We start from the raw sequence: 11,559 nt of genomic DNA, 5'->3' as shown, positions 1-11,559 counted from the left end.
AGAAAAAGGTGGAGAGTCGGAGAGGGACATATAATGGGACAAACGTTATACCAAGGCTAGAGTCTATGAGGCTGTAATCAATTACAACATAAGTAGGCCATATAATATTTACCAAGTTTGCAGAGTAAAGTATTTTGCTGATGCTTCTTAATGTAAAGCGACTTAAATCAAGTGCGTTCATGTTAACATTTGCTAAATAGCACTACAGTCAAACCTGGAACTTGGAATCTTCAAAGTGAACCGACGATGCTGAATTATGGTTACCACTGACCAATCCCTTGAGCGGATCCCCCTTCACTGGTGACAGAGTGCCACTTTTAGTTCAGCTGTGATTCACAGTACCTTACTTTGTGGTTGAAACAATCAGGATGTTATAACTGCCGCTAATAAGTGGCTGGTGAGCTTTGACCCTTTTGTGCAGTGCTTGTATAGTTCTGTATTACTGCACTAAAGACAACCTGATTCAGTTCTGAACGTCACGACTGTATAAACAGTGATGCATTCACTTACTGTTGTAATGGTGATGGTGCTATTGTTTAGAATATAATAAAGTACCGCACTGCTGGTGGCAACAATCCTTTAACTAAACTGATCGATTCAAGTCAGCAAAGTTACTCGTAATTTACAGCTCTACAGTGGGATTCATTCGCAAGGGACCTTTGACATTTGTAAAAAAAAATGTGGTAACACTTTACTTGAAGGTATCTACATAAGAGTGACATGACACTGTCATAACTATGACATTACCAGACATCTTCTGGTAATGTCATCCTGGTTAATATCAAGTTGTCATAATAAGGACATCCCAAACAAATTTAATGTCAACTTGTCATGACAAAGACAACTTTTGGTAATGTCACTTTGATTAATGTCAAGTTGTCATAATCAAGACAACCCAAACAATGTCAACTTGTCATTACAAAAACCGAATGACACTTAATGACAGCAGTCATAAATGTTTATGACATGTACATAATGTTTATGACAAGTTCATGACAGTGTCATGTCACCCTTATGTAGATACCTTAAAGTGTTACCAAAAAGGTCACAGCAATCAATCAATTGGTTCTTGAGGCATTTATATTTATATTTATATGTCAAAACTTTTCTTTCGTCAGCGCTGTGGTTAATGTGAATTTAGATTTAGGTACAAAAACCCCTTGGTTATTGTTGAAAAAAGTATAATAATAATGTATTAGCCTAAAACAAATGGAGCGACAGCTTGCTGAAAAAACAGCTTGTGTTGTTTGTTGGTCTACAGCTTGGCATTCATCTTGCCCTAGGTCTCACACCATCCACCATCCCCTCTACCTCCCAGTGATTTGCTGTGCATTCCAATACCCACACTACCATACTTTATAGAATGCCAGAAAAAGTTAAAGTATGTCCCAATACATGGTATGTCAAAAACAGTATGCCAAAAACACCAGGATGTTCTACTACATCCGGTCCGATTTTAGAGTATTCTGACCCACAGTCCTCTGCGCAGCAAACAATACGTCACATCGACTGACCTGCAAACAGATGACAGCTGATTGACAGCATACTGACACCTGTCAGTAGTCGCAACCGATGACCAGTCGTATAGTAATAAAATTATAAAAATAACAATGATAGAGAACGGCAGATGTAATTTCACTGTCACAAATTTAATATGTTAGAATCTAAAATCTGCGCAGTTATAACTCTAAAGTCAAAGACATTGCAAAGTAACAACAGCAGATCTCTCCGGGTTGATGTCCATCTCTGGTGAATTGGTAAGTGGCATTTTTCTTTTATCACCAAGGTAACGGATATAAAAGCAAGAAGGTCAAAGTTCAGGGTGTAATGTTATGAGTAAGTAGTATGTCCTGATTGTGTGCATACTGCATGCAGCAGCATTTTTGGACTGCCTGTCTGTACCATGGACCTTTACACTGAGTGAGCTGGCAGGTCTTCATTTTTTATCCTTATGTAAACAAATGCCTTGTTTTAGGTAGAGAAAAGAGAGTGATTAAAAAAAATCAAATGAATGAAATTAATTCTGTCTTCCATTTTAAGATACTTTCATATCCAAAACAGTTATAAGAAGCCATATTACTACAGTAGATGATGGATTGGATCAAAGACACAGAATATATGCATAAGGCCTCTGGAGTTGCTGCAGAGAACTTTTACCCTGCAGCATATAAATCTGAATTCGGAAGGATGCTGTCTTACGTTCTACACTGAGCTCTGCATCAATAAAAAAACAGGGATAGGTGGGGATAAGAAAGGGGGAGAGGGAAAGAAAGAGAAAGGGGTGATTGGGGAGAGCAAGACATGAAAAAAACAGGAGAGATAAAGACAGAGAATCTGTGCATGCAAGACAAGACAAGAGTGTTTGATCATCCCAGCTGAATCAGCAGTGTACTTTGGCTGAATGTAGATATACTCTATGCTCATACTCTTGAGCTTGCAATTCATTTATATGCATCGCTCCCTCCTTCACTCTCTCGCTCAGACATAGCTTGTCTCCTTCCACTCCTCACTCTGTGTCTATATGCCCGACAGTGTCTTTCTCTCTCCCCGGCACTAACACATGCCCATCTTTTCCACACAAAGAAAACCACCCAGATATGATTACTTATTCCCCTCAGTGGGAAAATTTGCCAAAAAATTATTTACCCCGCGGCTTCGTCTGTGAGAATAAGAAAATATACTGTAAAATGTAATACACACTAAGTGAATGTAAGTGGTTCCTTTATTCAGAGTGCCTGAAGGTGCAGTGAAGTGAAATGGCAGTAACAGCCTGACACCAGTGTTTGGACTGGCAAGCAATACATCTCTTTTAGCTAAGTGTGACTGCTTGCAAGACGGATTTCACCATCTTTATTTACAGTATGTAATTATTCTGTGCCAATCATGTTGCTCTACAAGCCGGAGGGGAATGAATAACTAGCTGATAAATGATTGGAATATGAACACCAGCAGTTGTTGCCCAGTTTGTTTGTCTCAGGGGTGGGACACAACAAAATAATATCAATCTTTCCTATTATGCAGTAACAGTTTGGGCACAGGCCAAGGAAGAAAACTCATTCATAGTACTCTAAATGGGAAGCAAATGACATTATTCCTCTCACAGTATATCTTTACTTTTTTTTGTTTCTTAAATTTACAAGCATGTACGCTCCAGCGTCGTTTTTAGACGATCAGGAACACTATGTCAAGTTCCCCATGTTATATGCATTGTGTCTTTTCAAAATTAACTTCTGTTTTTTACAGGAAATGCACACTTTCTGCTTGTTAAAAGCATACAGTCTCTTTTCAAAATAAAATTAGAACTTAAGTAAAAAAACTTTTCTTAACTAGCGTAGCATTTTACACACACTACCTTGTTATTAAAATAGCTCTATTGATTTTCAGTTTAGCACGAGAACTGAACAGCGGTCTCTCAAGTGAAAGTCCGGAGTTTGTTTGACCCATCCACCTACCATCCCACCCACCCTCTACGAACTTTCTCACTTTTTATGCCATGGCAGTTGCTTGGATCTTCAAAAAAATGCTGCTTTACAGTATGTAATTATTCTGTGCCACTCATGTTGCTCTACAAGCCGGAGGGGAATGAATAACTAGCTGATAAATGATTGGAATATGAACACCAGCAGTTGTTGCCCAGTTTGTTTGTCTCAGGGGTGGGACACAACAAAATAATATCAATCTTTCCTATTATGCATTAACAGTTTGGGCACAGGCCAAGGAAGACAACTAAATTTACAAGCATGTATGGCTGCATCTTAGGGAGACGATCCCCTAAGAGAATTTCACTTGCGTATATATTAAAAGAATATATATATAACCTCATAAAAGGACAGTGACATTGGTCATATTATAAGAAAGAAGATCATAAACTTGCCCAAAGCATTAACATATGTGCTGAATTCGAACATGGCGGTATTTTGGCCTTATTTTCACACTTTTCTTCACAATAAATGTAAAGCATTCTTCAGTTTGGTATTTTCAGGCTGGCACAGTGGCTTAAGAGCTGGCATTTCTGCTGGACAGAGAGACAGACCCACATTTGATTAATAGGTTTTTCCATGTTGACTCTCTCCCACTAGTGCCATGTACAGCATATCAGGTGGATAGGAGACTTTTATCTGTCCGCAGATACAGTATGCGTTAGATATGTCATGTTATCGTTGAGATGGACTCATCTGTCCAATTTATCTCCCTGCCTTTTACAGTCCTGTGTGTCGTCAGCAGGTGAGGAAAACATCACTAAATGTCTATTGACAGATGTGTTGGTGCTCTATTTGTGCTCTATGTGCAATACTGGTGCAGTACCAACCTAACAGTTCAAAGCATTCAAGGCAAGTGGGAAGGAGGCCACTGTATCCATCCATGAATTTAAGGGCATCATAAAGAATGTGGTGACAGACACGTGCGTGTTATTCTTTAGAGGCCACTGTGTTTGAATAGTTGTTGTTTTATTGTGGATTTATGTTTAATCAGTTGTTGTTTATGAAGTTGTTGTAATGTCTTGTGTTTGGCTTTTAGCAATGACACTGTAGGGAGTTGAACCCCATTTCACTAATGTGAAAGTACCACTACCAGTATCTTTTGCTTTGTCATTGGGAAAAGCATAAACACAAATGGAACATCAGTCAACTGAGTGAACAGATATTGTGTGGAAATGTATGGGAAGGTATTTCCAAAGATGAGTAAAGTAAAAAGTGAAAAAGTGTGTGTGTCTTATAAAGGACAACTCAAATGTCATAGTATAGTAATTCATTAAAATATAATTAAAAATGTCTTTGGATATTATGTCATCCAAATATCATAAAATAAAGTCATGGTATAGTACGTCATCATTCATTGTTAGTTTGAGCGAGCTTTCCCCCGGGTCTGGCTCCAGGAGGAGGCCCCGGTGTCCCCATACAGGGCGAAGTACTCTGCTCACGAAAGATCCGTTTCATCGAGGTCTTTGAATCGCTCTTAGTCTGGTCCCTCCCCCGGGACCACTTTGCCTTGGGAGACCCTACCAGGGCCTATTAGGCCCGGACAACACAGCTCCCAGGTTCACAGGGACACTCAAACTCCTCCACCACGTTAAGGTGGCGATTCTCGGAGGAGATGTGTGTGTGACAGACAGACAGACAGACAGACAGACAGATAGACAGACAGACAAACAGACAGACAGATACACATATATACATACACATACACACATACACATACACATACACATACAGTTATCGAGGGGGCCCTCCCCCCATAAACAGACATTATTCCAGCAGACATTCTGACTTCTCACAAGTGAAAATGTCTTGTAGGAAAGGGTCTACTTATGGGGGGGTTGGGTGCTGCAGGTGTTGGGGAGGGGGGGAAGGGGGACACACCACCATGCCCCTCCCACCATAAATAGAAATGATTCCAGCAGACATTCTGACTTCTCACAAGTGAAAATGTCTTGTAGGAGGGTCTACTTATGGGGGGGGGGGGGGTTGGTTTAGTTGCGGGGCCTTCTGTTTCTCTTCCACTTTTCTCTAATCCACTGCACCACCATGCCCCTCCCCCCATAAATAGACATTATTCCAGCAGACATTCTGACTTCTCACAAGTGAAAATGTCTTGTAGGAGGGTCTACTTATGGGGGGGGGGGGTGTTGATGGTGATGATGGTGGTTAGTTTTGGGGCCTTGTGGTTTTTTTCCACTTTTTAGGTTTTTTCAACCCAAGAAAGTGGCGGATTCTTTTCCACAGTGAAGGCTGCCCCTTTGTTGTCTCAGAGACATCAATCTGAGAGACTTCATCCGTCTCCACGGGTGTGGTGGATCTGTCAGGGATAGGCTCCTGTTTGTTAGCCTCAGGTGGGACTGTGTCATCGGAGACCTCAGCTTGGTCCAGGTCTTTTAATGTATCACCATGAGGGATAGGCTCCTGGTTGTTTGCCTCAGGTGGGACTGTCTCGTCACAGACCTCAGCTTGGTCCAGGTCTTTTACCTCAACACCATGAGGGATAGGCTCCTGTTTGCTTGCCTCAGGTGGGACTGTGTCGTCACAGACCTCAGCTTGGTCCAGGTCTTTTACCGTAACACCATGAGGGCGAGGCTCCTGTTGGCGTTGCTCATCACGTGGCTCCTCCTCTCGTCTGGAAACTGGTGGACGACAATCATCTTCTCTCTCAGCCTTGAGCCCCATTGACAGCTCATGGTTGAGAGATATCTGACTGTTTAGCTGCGTCATGAGATCCTCCTTCAATTTTCTCTCAGCCTCGAGCCCCAATGAGAGCTCATGGTTGAGAGAGATCTGACTGTTTAGCTGCGACATCAGCTCCTCCGTCTGTGTCCGGAAAGAAGTCTGATCCGCCAGGGCATTTTTTTGGAGGATTCTCATCTCCTCTGCCATTTTGTCCACAAGGGCGTCCTGTGCAGACTTCAGGTTTTGCATCATCTGCTGGTCTGATGCCACCCTGTCTGCGTGAGCCTGGATTTGGATGTCATGCTCACGCTGATTAACTTCTGCCTGCTGTTGCAGTGTGAGGATTTGGGTTTCATACCTGACTGTCATGTCATGGTATGAAACCCTGGTCCTCTCCACTTCTTCTTGGAGAAGCTTGTTTCTTTGCTTCTCCATGTCGAGCTCAGCTGTGAATTTTTCCTGGCTGATGATATATGCCACTCGCAGCTGCTCATAGTCCTTGTGCAGATCTTTCTTCTTCTTCTGCCTCACGGTGTTGTTGACCTGGAAAGCCAGGTTGTACGTACTGAGAGTCTCAGGGTCAGCAAATTTTTTGACCCTCTCGAACTCTCTTCTGGACTCCTTTTCCCTATTAATGTACATCTCCTTCAAGGAGTTTTGCTTAGCCAGCTGTTGTTTTGTCTCTTCTAACTCCTGGCTAAGTTGTTTTTTCTCCTGTCTCTCTCTATGCAACAGGTTGTGAAGGTGTTGGACCTGATTGCGAGGCTCATCGCATTCCATTAATGCGGCATCCAGGGGTTTAACTCTGGGCTGCTCTCTGACCGTCCTCCTGTTTCCTCTGAAGACTCTGTCGTGCTGCATCTTGCAACAATTCCTCTCGAAGCTGTCAGTCGTTGAAAGGTCTGAAGTGTCCTCACAAAGACTTCACCCACGAGCTAAACGCTTACGTTAAGGAGTCCTACTTACAAACTCTCAGGATATGTACTGTGATGTCACAAAGGGAAATCACATTCCGTGTCAGTGTGATGATGTCATTCTATTCCGCTTTGATGTTTAGAATGCCACAATTCCATTCATATTTTTTAAGTTTCATTGTTCATTATTGACGTGAACATTACGATTCACTATTGACATGATAAACAAAAAATAAACAAATAAATTCATTATTCATTATAAATGAACACATAAATAGTTAAATAATTAAATATATGATGCTTTACCATTCAGGGCATACACTGTGATGATGTAATTGTGCTGCTGACTCAAACTGTATTGACTCATGGAAGTGATGACCTGAAGATGGTTTGCCATCCAGGAGATGCACCATGTTGAAGAAACAATTTCTTCACTGGCCACAGTTTTCCACCGCTCTGCTAGATTTTTTTCCAAATGTTTTTAGATTTATTTTATTTCTAAAGACAACTCACATTAATCAACATTTCTGTAAATGTGCCAGTGTCAGCCAGCTGGCTAATTTTCAACTGCAGTCCTTTGGCAAGATGTTTTGAAACCAATAACAGGACTTTAAAAAAATCACAGGACAAAGACAGCATAGAGACATAAAGATAGAATTAATTATAGCAATTAGAAATTGTCAAGATAGAACAGAGGCTATGCAAAGCAGCAAGCAACAGCAGAGCACCAGTACAATACAATGACACAACAACAACTAAAACAACAACAACAAACTGTATGATAGCACAAACAGACATGCAAGAAACAACAATGAATAATGACATTATAGATACAAAATATATACAGGATTTATACCCAGTTTAGATGCAGATACACCCATACTAGGAGCAGCGTGGCACAAACTGTAAGTGGAAAATGTGGCCAAAAAAAATTTGCTGTTCGGTAGAAGTACCCCAAAAACTTGGAAAAAGACACCACATGTGTTTGATAGGTGTACATAGACCCTCCAATATCAAAATCATTTCACCATGTAACTGTAAAATGTTAAAACTTTGCTTTTGACTTTGAAAAAAGAAAGTTCCACTAAATCCATGAAGGTTTACTTTTGATATACGATGCAAGGGTATAAGAACCAATAAAAACTATGAAACATCACTACTGATATGATAAACAAATTTTAAAAAATGCTAAAAAAAATGTTGAAAGCCACTTTGTGAGTGAGCATATGTGTGTGCGAGATATGTTGTGAAAGGGTCTGGGTTAGTACAGAAGATGTGTCGTTACATGCAAGACTCTGTCCGTGTATGCCATTAGTGATCACTTTCCTATAATCATATCTGTCACTCAAAATGAACCAGTAGGAATTATTGCTTCCTCACTACTCTTTGTTTTGCTGGTTGTCAAGGCATTGTGCAGTTTTGATACTGTTAGCTTGTACTATCAAAAGTAAAGTGCTAAAATAGGCTTATTGCTTTGCAAAATGCAGCTAACTTCAGGAAAAGCTCTTTAGTTATTAAGTTCTGGAAAGACACAGGTGACATCATTGGCCGCCGGTGTCAGTAGTAAATATTAAAGTGGTGTTATAAAGTCTTTATGAAAACAGCAGTAAGTGACTGAATCTACAGCAAAATACAACTTTAGCTTTTTAAGTATTTTTATTTAAATTTATATTTATATTATATTCATTTACTTATTCTATATTCATTTATTTATTAATATATCGTTTATATATATATATATATATATATACATATACACATACACACATATATATATATATATATATATATATATACACACATATACACACATATATATATATATATATATATATATATACACACATATATATATATATATATATACACACACATATACAGTACAGGCCAAAAGTTTGGACACACCTTCTCATTCAATGCGTTTTCTTTATTTTCATGACTATTTACATTGTCGATTCTCACTGAAGGCATCAAAACTATGAATGAACACATGTGGAGTTATGTACTTAACAAAAAAGGTGAAATAACTGAAAACATGTTTTATATTCTAGTTTCTTCAAAATAGCCACCCTTTGCTCTGATTACTGCTTTGCACACTCTTGGCATTCTCTCCATGAGCTTCAAGAGGTAGTCACCTGAAATGGTTTTCCAACAGTCTTGAAAGTTCCCAGAGAGTGTTTAGCACTTGTTGGCCTTTGCCTTCACTCTGCCGGTCCAGCTCACCCCAAACCATCTCGATTGGGTTCAGGTCGGTGACTGGAGGCCAGGTCATCTGCGCAGCACTCCATCACTCTCCTTCTTGGTCAAATAGCCCTTACACAGCCTGGAGGTGTGTTTGGGGTCGTGTCCTGTTGAAAAATAAATGATCGTCCAACTAAGCATAAACCGGATGGGATGGCATGTCGCTGCAGGATGCTGTAGTAGCCATGCTGGTTCAGTGTGCCTTCAATTTTGAATAAATCCCCAACAGTGTCACCAGCAAAACACCCCACACCATCACACCTCCTCCTCCATGCTTCACAGTGGGAACCAGGCATGTGGAATCCATCCGTTCACCTTTTCGTCTCACAAAGACACGGTTGGAACCAAAGATCTCAAATTTGGACTCATCAGACCAAAGCACAGATTTCCACTGGTCTAATGTCCATTCCTTGTGTTTCTTGGCCCAAACAAATCTCTTCTGCTTGTTGCCTCTCCTTAGCAGTGGTTTCCTAGCAGCTATTTGACCATGAAGGCCTGATTCGCAGTCTCCTCTTAACAGTTGTTCTAGAGATGGGTCTGCTGCTAGAACTCTGTGTGGCATTCATCTGGTCTCTGATCTGAGCTGCTGTTAACTTGCGATTTCTGAGGCTGGTGACTCGGATGAACTTATCCTCAGAAGCAGAGGTGACTCTTGGTCTTCCTTTCCTGGGTCGGTCCTCATGTATGCCAGTTTAGTTGTAGCGCTTGATGGTTTTGCGACTCCACTTGGGGACACATTTAAAGTTTTGCAATTTTCGGACTGACTGACCTTCATTTCTTAAAGTAATGATGGCCACTCGTTTTCTTTAGTTAGCTGATTGGTTCTTGCCATAATATGAATTTTAACAGTTGTCCAATAGGGCTGTCGGCTGTGTATTAACCTGACTTCTGCACAACACAACTGATGGTCCCAACCCCATTGATAAAGCAAGAAATTCCACTAATTAACCTTGATAAGGCACACCTGTGAAGTGGAAACCATTTCAGGTGACTACCTCTTGAAGCTCATGGAGAGAATGCCAAGAGTGTGCAAAGCAGTAATCAGAGCAAAGGGTGGCTATTTTGAAGAAACTAGAATATAAAACATGTTTTCAGTTATTTCACCTTTTTTATTAAGTACATAACTCCACATGTGTTCATTCATAGTTTTGATGCCTTCAGTGAGAATCTACAATGTAAATAGTCATGAAAATAAAGAAAACGCATTGAATGAGAAGGTGTGTCCAAACTTTTGGCCTGTACTGTATATATATATATATATATATATATATATACACATATACACACACACACACATATATATATATATATATATATATATATATATATATATATATATATTATGTAAAATGAAATGAAAACAGTACCTAAACATCTTACAAAAACATAATAAGCACGGTCAAAGACTAGTGTGCTCTCAAGGCTTCATAGCTTCAACAGAAAATCTGCCAAGGCAAAATACGTCATGCCTTTTAACCACTCAGAAGTTAGAGTTGACTACACGATTACACAGCTTATTGGTCCTTATTAAGCATGCTACAATGAGACTATGCTTATCCTCAGCAAATTAAATACATGAAAATATGTTTCTGAATATTTTACAAATGGCTCTAACAGTATAGTATGTCATCAAAACGTCATTGAAAAACATCATAGTATAGTATGTCGTCAAAATGTAATTGAAAAGCGTCACAGTATAGTACTAGTGCAGTGGCCGTAGCAAGCATATATTTTGGTAAGGAGGCGTCAGTTGAAAGATGAAAGGCTACATGCTACATACAGATTGAGGTGTATGTTGTATTTGTTACATTTACAAATATTCTGAATGGTTGCTACCTCGGCCAGGTCTCTCTTGTAAAAGAGATTTTCAGTGTCAAAGGGACTTTCTGGTTAAATAAAGGTTAAATAAATAAATGTTTGGCTTAGAACACCCAGTACCAGTGACCCAACCACCACTGTAAATGCCGCCAATGTCTCACTGAAAAATGTCAAACTATGGCACACTAGGTACCGCTCCAGCGTCGTTTTTAGACGATCAGGAACACTATGTCAATTTACCCATGTTATATGCATTGTGTTTTTTCAAAATAAACTTCTGTTTTTTACAGGAAATGCACACTTTCTGCTTGTTAAAAGCATACAGTCTCTTTTCAAAATAAAATTAGAACTTAAGTAAAAAAACTTTTCTTAACTAGCGTAGCATTTTACACACACTACCTTGTTATTAAAATAGCTCTATTGAT

Source organism: Epinephelus fuscoguttatus, linkage group LG5 (genome assembly GCF_011397635.1).
Source record: "Epinephelus fuscoguttatus linkage group LG5, E.fuscoguttatus.final_Chr_v1".
Classification (NCBI taxonomy): Eukaryota; Metazoa; Chordata; class Actinopteri; order Perciformes; family Serranidae; genus Epinephelus; species Epinephelus fuscoguttatus.
The sequence above is the reverse complement of the archived record's forward strand: the minus strand, read 5'-3'. Positions refer to the sequence as shown.